This window comes from Sinocyclocheilus rhinocerous, unplaced genomic scaffold, assembly GCF_001515625.1.
Source record: "Sinocyclocheilus rhinocerous isolate Xijiao unplaced genomic scaffold, SAMN03320098_v1.1 scaffold888, whole genome shotgun sequence".
NCBI classification, from domain to species: domain Eukaryota; kingdom Metazoa; phylum Chordata; class Actinopteri; order Cypriniformes; family Cyprinidae; genus Sinocyclocheilus; species Sinocyclocheilus rhinocerous.
This window is the reverse complement of record NW_015634016.1, coordinates 308199-320142: the sequence shown is the minus strand read 5'-3', so window position 1 is coordinate 320142 and position 11944 is coordinate 308199. Positions and strand designations below refer to the sequence as shown.

General features: G+C 35.5%; 1 pseudogene; it reads left to right on the top strand.

Moving 5' to 3' along the window:
• LOC107745066 (testican-3-like) overlaps positions 1-11944 on the top strand; it is a 48302-nt pseudogene that overhangs the window by 7913 nt on the left and 28445 nt on the right.

The following is an 11944-nucleotide window of genomic DNA, read 5'->3' as shown; positions in this document are numbered from 1 at the left end:
TGTAAATTCTGCAGATTACATCATTGTCCAGTATTGTACTGTCAGCAATTTATTATAAAAACATGTTCATAATTGTAACATGCATATTTACATAATTATTCAGGTGCATGTGTAATAACTTGCGAAAACTTGAGGCTACAGCAGCACTTCTTCTTCGTCGTCATCTTGTCTGATGCACTCAACCAAGCGTTCTAACCACGACCTCGCCCCAACCATTCGAATTTCCGTTTTAAAACGAAATATCTCCCTTTGGAGTGTACTTTGAGATTTGTAAGTTTGAAGATCTTTTTTATGCCCAAACATACACACTACACACTGACTAAAATTCAAAAAGTGAAAAAGCATAATAGGACCCCTTTAAATATCAAGAAAGTCATGATGCGTTGACATTTTAATAAGATTCGTAATAACTGTATAATGCTACTTTCATTCAGACAATTAGAATTTTATTGCTCTCATTCAGCCAATATGTTCTTGTCAAAACAACTGAAGGCTTCCTGTTCAACAAATTGTAAATCAGCCACTTTTTGAGATTTGTATTTGCTTTCATTTTATATTTGTCCCAAAAGAAGACACCATTTTGCAAAGCAAAGATATTACTGCATGTGCAGTAGTTAACAGTGGCCTCAACAATTTTCACAAAAATGCTTTGACAATCAACAAACATTAGAAAAGAAGATGGACTGCATTAACATGGCCACAAAACAAATAACTAGTCAAAAGCTAGTTCACCTAAAAATTCTGTCAAAAGAAATATCTTTTTTGTGTGTTCTGCACAAGAAAATGTACACAGGTTTGGCACAATACAAGTAAATGATGACAGAATTTTTCTTTTTGGGTGAACTATCCCTTTAAGAAGAAAGAACAAACATTACAACAATAATTCTGTAATATCCATATAATAATTTCATTATGCAATGCATGCTGGGAACCTTTAATAAATTAGCAGCATTGCTCAATAATAAACTGTTCGGGCAACTCTATTAGGCAAGTTTAGAGGGAATTTTATGTTTTAGAAGTTGAAGAGATTCACATTTCTTAATCTGCAACTCAAAAATCACATATGCTGGATAAAACATAATTCCCTTTTTATTTTACGGTGCATGCACACATGAAAACTCTCTCTCAATCGTCTTCTCGTGCTTCTTTTTTTCCAGCTTCGCAGCTAAAGGCACATCAAAGATTACTTTCCATGTGACACTTCAGGCCAGCAGTAAAGAGAAAGTGATTTATGCAGATTAGTTGTTCAGCAAACGCAGCTCAACAAGATTTTTTCCCGTAATCAACTAGCCCTTACAGCAAAGCAATTACTGAAAGACTCTGAGCCCTAAAATCACAGACCCCCAATCATATTTAAGTTCTGAAACACTGCACATGTACGGGAAGCACAGGCTGTCAAGCTTTTGTTTGGTGAAGTGTGTGTATGTGTGTGGCTTTGTGAGACTGACAGACTGAAAATGGCCATCAGTGATCCCCCTGCAGTGTCAAGCATCTTCTGTGTCTCTCACACACACATACACACACTCTTGACTTCACTGTCAGCTGTGCTATAGTGACATTTTTAACGCTCTATCAACTTCAGGCTAATGTCGCCAGAGGAGGTAGGAAAAGAGTATGGAGAATTTTCTATGACTTTGTGAGAGGCTTGAATGAGAAACACAGCCAATCTATGAGCATGTGTTTGACTTTGGTGTAAAGGACACGTCTGGAAAACATCCTAGTGACAGGAAGGACTTTATCTCACTAAAAGAAAAAGCTGCAGTACTAATTTCATCAGTCCGACGAAATCCAATCTGATTTTACATTCCGAAATTGCTCTTTATTTACACCCTAAAATTTGCAGTCTGATTCATGCATTTACATGTTCATTACATGTATTCCACGTTCAGAACTGGAGAAAACCACCATGATAATGTCACTTAAGCTACTGTGAGTATAATTGTCATTTTTGCCTTGATGACATATCTATATGTAAAAAAAAGTATAAAAAATATTTTGTAAATATTCAGTCCTTCTCCACTGACCAGTTCATAAGACATAAATGTTTGAAGGATGTCAAACGTAGGTAAACATACTGTACACATGGCACTGCGCATGTATGCTAGGTATTTTTTAATCTGATTAACAAAATATTCAGATTCATATATTTACATGCTTATTTTTTCCTATTGCTAGGATTATTGCAGGTCTACACTTGAGCTCAGTCAGATCTTTTGAGGTGTTTATATGAAGGCTTTTTGGTAGCATTTAGTATAGCTGATAAAATCTCAAGATAAAAGCCAAAGTTACTTCAATTGACAAAGTTTATCAAACTTTAAACTTTTAAACAAAGTTTACTTAAGTCTTAAAAAAAATTAAATTTGACATTTTACATAATCATTATTTTACATATTGTAATAGGCCCTTTTTTTTCTGTGTGAAACACAAAAGTAAAATCTTTGAAGTATATTAAAATAATCCAGTAATAATCTAAATTAAAACTCCTAAAAACACATACACTAAAATCAAAATGTAAAATGCAATCATATTTCTTTCCCCCTTCAACTGTTATATAAGATTGTTCTTATTGAAGGACATACAGTTTTTGAAATGTCTGGAATCACAAAATTAACCATGGTTAATGGGAGCAGGGTGGCTTCAATTTTATTATAAATTTTTTTTAAACGGAGAGCCTTCGAGTGAAAATGTTTGAGAACCACAGCTTTAAAGCAACAAACATTCCTGTTTATTCATTTGTAGGACTGTTGATTAATTTTGAGTGGTGCAATACTGTTGGTGCAATATTTCCCCATGGGAAATCACTATTAGATCTTCCCCACAAAGACATTACCAATATTATTGAGACAATACAATACCACTGAGAATAAAAATGTGATTTCCAGATTATATTCTAAGGTTAAATGACTGGTTTTGGGACATTTTGACTTTTTTCATCCATTGGGTAGTGTTTCTTACTCTGAATTTTGTTTCATAAACTCCTGTACTAGCATATTGAGAGATTGTGTTGAAGAATATATTAACTGAAGATAACGAATTCATACTCTGTACTCTGTATCTTCCTTTTTCTCTTTCATCCTTACAGCTTTGTCTCTGTGTCTATCGCTCTGTTCTCTCATTCACCCTCTTTTCTTTGTCCTCTTAATGGAATGGAGGTTGGCAGTCTGCTCCAGGCCTTGAGCTAATGGAGAGTAGAGGAGAAATTTTGCCATGTTTATGAAAATAGCCCTTAGGACAGTCCCCATGGGCACAAAAACACAGGCAGACTTGTGTATGAGTGCTGTTAATGTACATTCATTTTCCCTCACCAAAATCTAACGCAGATGATACTAATCATGAAGCTAATTGAACCTAACTTTGCCTTACAAACCAAAGCTGTGGTGTGTTGTGACACAGGAAGTCAAAAGATATTTGATGCTTAATGTACAGATTTGTGGAGTTATTTTAGACCAATGCAATTTTATGGTGGGGAAAAAATCAGATTCAAGTGGTGATGATTAATGACCTCTAGGCAGCTGAATTTCTGTGATGTTGATTGCAGATATGCTGATATATTAGCTACATAGTATGATAGTAGGTTCTAAAGAATGCAGAATAAATACAGACTACCTTCCCCAATCAATACACAAACAAAAAACACGTGACTGGATCAATATAAATCCTTTTTATAGCAATTATTTTATTTTACTTTTTTAAACCCTTACTTAAATTTGGATAGTCATATTTAAAAGGTCTAGAGCAGTGGTTCTCAACCTTCATGAATTCAAAGCACCCTGACAATTCTGGATACTAGAAGTGACAATATATTAAATAACTGAATAAAATAAGAAGTTTCAAAAACTGAATATTCTTCTGGTTTAACGCCCTTAAAATCAATGAATTTACACAATTTTTCCAGTTTGTGGTTATGCAAACAGCAATTTCTCAGTTATTTCTGAAGGATAAAATATTTTAGAGCTTGAAATAAGTTGAAACATCTATACTTCTTATAAAAAGTTACATTTTTCACACTTTTAAAATTTCCACATATCCAGGTTTTCAAGACCGTTTTAACCCTTATTCTTAAATAAAAAAAAGTTTGAGGGCACAAATTAAAATAATAAATATGATGTCAGTTTTTTTTTCTCTTTAATGCTTGTTTTGTCATATTTTAAATGTGCAGTATATTTATTAATATAAATACCATATTCTGACCCCAGCTTGAAAACAACTGTTCTAGTAGCTTCAATGCAGTAGCATTTTTTGTTAGCTTGTGGTTTAGCTAATTACTTTTTGAAAAGAGCAGCTTGATTATAGCCTAAATAGCAGTCTAAATAGGAGATGACTAAACTTTGAAGCTTCAGTTTCAAATTAGAGTCTACTGAGCACTGATCATAGTCTGCAGTCCCAATGGGAGTAACCTCGTCAAATCGGTTCTCATTTGCATAAAGCATTGCCAAGAGTGGCTGTCACTCATTTTGCAGGAAATTGTCAACTGTCTTTAAAAATTATTGACTTTGTCACTGTAAATCGCTGTATAAGCTTGAACGACCCTGAAGCATTAGCTTTTATCGCTTGTATTACGTAGCATCTGGTGTTAGAGTGGCATGGACTAATTCGGTTCTGATTCTATGTAGTTTCTGCTAAGATTGCATGTTCCGGTTTGTGGTGCCCTTGTGAATGCATATGTGGTCAAAGACTGGACAGAGAAAGAGAGGGAGGGAGAGAGTCATTAAGAATGAATGATGTCAGAAGGGTGAAACGCTTCCGGCACTTTCTGCATGAGAGAACAGCCGCCTTGCTGTCATGCTGGCCGCCCTCTCTCTCTCACACACACACACACACACACACTGACCTGTTCCTCAATATGCTAAATGTGCATGGCGATGATAAGAATGGGATTTTATTGTCCACACTATCCACTGTCTAGTTTAATGTTGTATTTCTCTTAGTATTAATAGATTAATGTTGCTCTGTTTCTTTATTGGTTATTCATTCAACATATGCTTGAAAGCCTTCTAATAATACCCAAGAAAATCCCTCTGTATACTGAGAAATGCCCTTAAAGTGATTACAGTGGAAATAATCATGATTTATAGTGCTCAGACTATGCTAATCTGTTTGTGTATGTGTGTCTGAAGCATGAGAACTGTAGTGATAGAAAGTATATTTAAATTGAACAAAATGATCCGTATTGCACACTTTAATTATTTACTATAGATTTATATGCATTACAATACAATATAATCTGACTTTATAAATCCCTGAGAAGCAATTTATTTTTTGCCGAGGAAGGATCAGACAAATAGACGCTGAGCTACAGGTGAAGACATGGGAATTCAATAAGATGAGATGGGAGTGTTGCTTTAAAATGTCTTCCAGTACCAGATGATGTTTATTAAAATGTGCTAAGTTTAACTCGTCAAGATCCAGTGGTGGTAGTATTATATATATTTTTAAAGAACAAGATTCACTTGTGCGAAAAAATACACTTGCTTACTTTTAAAGAGCACTTTTTACCAATATAATATACTTAAAAAAAAAATACACTACTTATGTGTGAATTGAATGGTCCTGAATTTGGACTCCTAACTGCATGTTAATTGCAATTAAATGAAAATGTATTAGAATGCATGTAGCTGAACTTTAGTTACCCTTTTAAGTAGGACTTAAGTTTATATTTATTAAATTACATAATTACTATTATTGTTTTGAAATATGGTTAAAATGTCCTGTGAAATGTACTGACAAGCGTTTATGGTAAACAAAATTATTAAATTTGATTGATTTGTATGTCATTAAATGTTTGTAGTTAAGTTGTAGTTTAATATATGTATTACTTTCAAATGTATTATTGAATAACACATTACAGTTAAAATGATAGTTAAGTACTTTACATATACTTTTACTTTTTATACTTATTTAAATCACGACAAAAGATTATTGAAACATAAATATTAATGAAAAACTACATTTTAATCTACATTACTACAAATAATTATTACATTATTACTTCTTAAAAGTGTACTTAAGTGTGGGAAACAGTCCTCTCATTAACTACACTTAAGTGGCCTTTTATTTCATTAAACGGTTAGTTCACCCAAAAATGAAAATTAGCCCATAAATTACTCACCCTCAAGTCATCCTAGGTGTATATGACTTTCTTCTTTCAGACGAATCAAGTCGGAGTTATATAAAAAATTGTCTTTGATCTTTCAAGCTGTTTCATGGCACTCAGGTGTACAACTGTTGGCGCTACATTAAAGTGATTATTACGTTTTGAATATGGATATTTTTCTTACAAAAACGCATCGATTCGCTACAGAAGGACTTTGTTCACCCCCCTGGAGCCGTGTGACACACTTTTTTTTATGGATGGGCGAATTTTATTTAACTGCTTTTGGACTGATGCATGCAACACCCGCTGAGTGCCATGAAACAGCTTGAAAGATCAAAGACAATTTTTAACATAACTCCGACTGGATTCGTCTGAAAGAAGAAAGTCATATACACCTAGGATGACTTGAGGGTGAGTAATTTATGGGCTAATTTTCATTTTTGGGTGAACTAACCCTTTAATATTATATCTGCAAGTACAGTTTTTTTAAATGTGCTTTTAAGATTTTAAATCCACTACAAGTGCAACTCTTTTTCACAATGCTTATTAATATGAAAAGCGGAGAGTTACTGGTAATTGCTGCTTTTTAAATGTAACCGTGAACAGAAAACAGTTACCCTTGTTTTATTATGGTTACATAACACACTTAGTAGTCCATTACTCCCTAGGTGTTGTTATGCACAATGAAGTGCAATATGGAAAGTATACAAAAATGTAAATGAGATAACCATAAACAAAGAATATACAACAAAAAATACTATGGAATATACAATACAACATAGTATATATAATAGAATAAAATGCAAATAAATGTGCTATTAATTTATAATGATATCTGTAATCTGAATCTTGCTTAAATAGTTAAATCATTAGCAGCTAAGAAATAGTCTGGTGTTATAAGGGAACCTCTAGTAACAGCTCAGAGCTATCATCTTTAATGGCACTCATAATGTTTTGGGCCTCTTCTCCTGGTCTGCTGTTCATAGTGTCTAGACTTCGTAAACCCACTCCAGTGATTTCACAGCAGATGTTTACTATGGTTTGGAGGCTGTTCCTGTTCTTGATTGTGTGAGATGTGAAGCAGCAGACAATGGAGGAGCACAGATTACTCTCAATATAAGAGCTGCAGAGAGGTTCGATGGCTTAATGGAGCATGCAGCATACGTGTGCACTAGGGTTGTAACGATATACCGGTATGACGGTTTATCACGGATTGAACGTACACAGTTATCATACCGTAAACATTTTCATATCTACAGTTAAAAAAAAAATGAATGAAAAAAATCTCACCTGCGCATATGCAACTTATTTCCGCTCGACTGCTTCACTGCATTCACTTGGCTGCTTACAACGCGCACGTGCAGCGGAGAAAATGACAGAGACAGAGATAATATCTAATCTCCATCCCCCCCGAAGAAAAAGTTAAAATCTGCAGTATGGGAATACTTCGGATATAAAAAAAAAACATTTCTCAGTAGCGAGGTTCTTGAAGCAGTTCAACTTAAAGATTCGCTATTAGTAGACGCTGCTGCTGAAAACTGCTGAGAGATGCACAGACGCAACCCGCAAGTATTCACACGCACTTAATCTCTCCCTCTCTCTCTTTCGCTCTCTTTCTCTAATAAAAGCGTTAGCCTGCATATAAATTAGAGATGCACCGATTGCAATTTTCTTGGCCGATTCCGATTTCAGATTTTTTTGTTAGTGTGATCTGCAGATACCGATTTTTTCCCATTCCGATTTTCTTTCTAAGAACTATAATTGACAGCATATACAAACAAAAATCTACTTTTCTTCAACGCAAAGTTTTATTTTCATAAAAAAACAAGTAAAAAGTCAGTAATAACAATATATAGGGCCTGTTTACACCTGGTCATTTCATGCGTTTTCGCTGATCGGATATCTATCTGATTTGTTAAAACGTTTCCATTTACACTTGGCCACATAAATGTGTCGTCGCAAAACGGATATAAATCCGATCTTCAATTCCCGCGCTATATTTTCGTCAACGAAATCAAAAGATAAGCGCTGCATTTAATTAATTATGAGCTCATTTCAAGATCAAAGACCGCAATAGGAGAGCGCGCGGCATCAGCACTGGAAAGATAAATTTGTCTTACTACTTTTAATGAAGATGATTGTGTGTTGACCGTCTGCGTCTTACTTTCAGTTCATTCAAATAAATGTTTGCATGTTGGCTTGCAGAAGAGATACTCAGCTACTTGTCCGCAGCGATGCGTGTTGCATTAGCGCAGTCTGACTAATGTCATATAGCCTATAACACGCTCTCACACGTTTATTATTTTAACATTTTGGGAGGAGTAAAATTTACATATGTGGTTTCAACAACCAGATGCATTTACACTTGTCCAGTTTCGTCTGGAAGTGTGTATTCAGGTTTAAGTCCCCACCAGAATAGAAAAACAGGTACACACATACACACAAACACACGCAGGTATGACTGCCACAGAGAGCATTTGTATAGAATTTGGCAAAATAAAATCAGCCAAAAATGCAGAACAAAGATATAAAGGGGTGAGATCTAATGCACGCACACGGGCACACTCACACACCCACACACCTCTAAGTCTTGTCCTTTAGGTGTGTCTTATGTGGCATTTTTCTGTCAAATTTCTGTGGCATTTTTTGAAAACCGACATTTCAAAATGCATCAAAAAAGACAAAAAAATTATACCATTTGAAAGAATATTGATTTTAATGTCTTTTCTAATGTTTATATAAACAAATTCACAAAATGTATCACAAAAGTTGTGATAGAATCAGTTGGCCACATCCAGTAAAATGAATGGCTCTCTATGGCCCTCTGCTGGTCAAAACAATTTCTTTCATAAACTGTAATCCTTTTAGGTTTATTTCTAACTAGCAGATGGCAGAATTCTACACCTAACACCTAGATCAATATCCAGAAGCAACTTAAATTAAATAAAAAATGCTGGGAAATCTCTTCATGTAGCCCTACAAGAGTGATTAACTGATAAACTGTCTGAAAAAAAGAAAGTAACATTTTAGAGAAGAAAAAAATCAGAAACTGACTTTCAAAGCTGCTACATACTAACGACTTTCTACTTTGAGGATCTTGATAGAAATGTAGTGGAGTGAAAAGTACAATATATGTCTTTCTTTTTTTTATTATTTTTCAGCTATATAAATAATCTGCTTGTTTCTGCATGTCTCTGAGTGGCGCTGTTTTATCTACTGCATACTGAAGTACGCATGACTCTAATGGTGTTTTCAGCGTCTACATAAACATGAATATCAGCAGAGCTGCTCTGAGAGAAAACGTAAATAAATATTTCCTAGTTTTATTTGAGAAAAACCATTGTCAAATACACTCCAGACCAATCAGTCCTGGAATGACGTCTGAGTAACTGACATCTACTGTCTCAGCAATGGACTGAAACCCAAACAGCAGAGCCTCTATATCCTCCACGGGAGAGAGGGAGATGATACAGAGATATTGTTCAATATGCATGACATATACACAGTATTTATAAGCCAGTGTAACATTAGGACTGACTTGCCATGAGGAGGGGTGCGTTGTGTCCGTCAGCAGTGTGCCGAGTTTATCATACAGGTTTCTGAGGAGCTCTGGGCCCAGCAGCTCATACACATACATCAGAGTATCCGAGATGTCAACCCTCAAATCCAATTAAACATGCTTATTATTGCATTATGATACAAATGAAAAATAAATGAAGACTGAATGGAGAAGAAAAAAAACATTTTGTAGAAGTGTGCACATGCTGCTCTTTTTAAAGGGGTCATATGATGTTGCTAGAAAGAACATTATTTTGTGTATTTGGTGTAATGAAATGTGTTTATGCGGTTTAAGGTTCAAAAAACACATTATTTTCCACATACTGTACATTATTGTTTCTCCTCTATGCCCCGCCTTTCTGAAATGCGTCGATTTTTACAAAGCTCATCGGTCTGAAAAGTGAGGTGTGCTCTGATTGGCCAGCTATCCAGTGCGTTGTGATTGGCCGAATACCTCAAGCGTGAGACGGAAATGTTACGCCCCTCACATACTGTTGATGTCGTGTCCGGCCGGAGCGACGAGACATAAACATTAAAACCCATTACAAACGAGGCATTTGTTGCATCCAGTGGGGACATAATTATGGATTATAATGACTTATACTGTCTTTTTACACGTTGCATTGCGTATCGTGCCGCGTAAACATAAAACCATGTCTGCATTTGTGATCGGAGAAATGACAAACAACAAGCGCTACTCTACACTGCCCAAAACTCACTTTAAAGAAACGGTCTTTGAGCAGAGACGCATTGTAGGCTACTCTGCAGGTTCAGGAAACGGTCCTCCATTGCATCACACACGGCGGCTAGAGTGAGCGGAGCCCGGCGGGCTTGAGAACGGCGTGGCCGGCGGATTTGACGAAGGAGCGGCGTGCGGGCTTGCGGCAACCACATGTGGCGACCCCGGGCTGGACTCCGCTTCACGTGTTAGAACGAGCCGTTTTAGGTAGGTGTGGTTGACTCTTAACTTTTATAAAGAATATCTCTTTGGATTTGAGACTTTAGTCTTTGCAACTTTACAGATCTTCTTTATGCACCAAGAGCTTGTAACACTCCAAAGAGAAAGGAAAAATTTAAATCGCATCATATGACCCCTTTAATTAAAATGTTCAAGTGTGATATAAATATACATAAGGTGTACAGCTTTAATTTTTATTGTTTTTTTTAATTTATTTATTTTTTCAGAAGGGAGACTTCAATACTTTCATTAAAATGGTTTCAAGTTTGTTGTAATAAAGGATTTGTTCACTCAAATAACTTGTTCTTTTAAGAGTCATTGTCACTGATAAGAATGATTGTTTAATATATACTGTGATAACCGTGAAACCGTGATATTTTCTGAGACGATTATCATACCGTGAAAATCTCATACCGTCACAACCCTAGCATGCACACACACATTCACCAGAAGAGAATGAGACCCTTACCTAAACCAGGAAAAAAGCAAAACATGCAAGACATGTAAACAGTCCAAATGCTGTTAAATGAACTAGCCTATTACATTCAGTAAATTTTTTGTTGAAAGTCAGTATATGGTTTCCTACTTAGCGTTAAGTAATATTGCTTTATTTAAACACAATCAATGTACATGTGTAAAGCATCAGCAACAAGCAAGACAGCAGTTGGCCTGTCCGTTCTCTCTGAAAGCCATGTTATCACATGGCTTTCATAAAATGAATGCTTGCAACATAATGGAAACAATTCTATTTCTATCCTGCTCCCTCTGTGTAGGTCTTAGATGAATACAATAATCTGTACATAAAGACATAAAGTGAGACAGAAAAACAAATGCACAAAATCAAGAGCCATCTAGGTGTAGATTGGGTGGCAGCTGTGTTTAGCTGCTGAAATGGAGGCACAAACAGGAGAAAAAGAACAATGACCGTGTTTACACGCAGTGAGGCTGAGAAAGATAAAGTTCTTTGTGAGTGGGAAAGAATGGAAGGGATATTATGAATGACTAACGGAGACGCTGTAATGGATTTCATGTGCTGTTGTTTATCCCTAAATGCATTTGCATGCATGCCATACACGCAAACACACATTCAGAGGAAGGAGAGAAATAAATGGCAATCATCAAAACGTGTAACTACAAGAGGACCCGACTGTTGCCATATCATAACCATATCTGTGTGTGTGTCACCATCAGTGTTGGGCAAGTTACTTCCAAAATGTAATACATTATATATTACTAGTTACTGTCTTTTGAAAGTAATTAGTTACATTACAATATTACTGTCTCTGAATTGTAATGCGTTACACTACTTTTGAGTTACTTTTGAGTTACTTTCA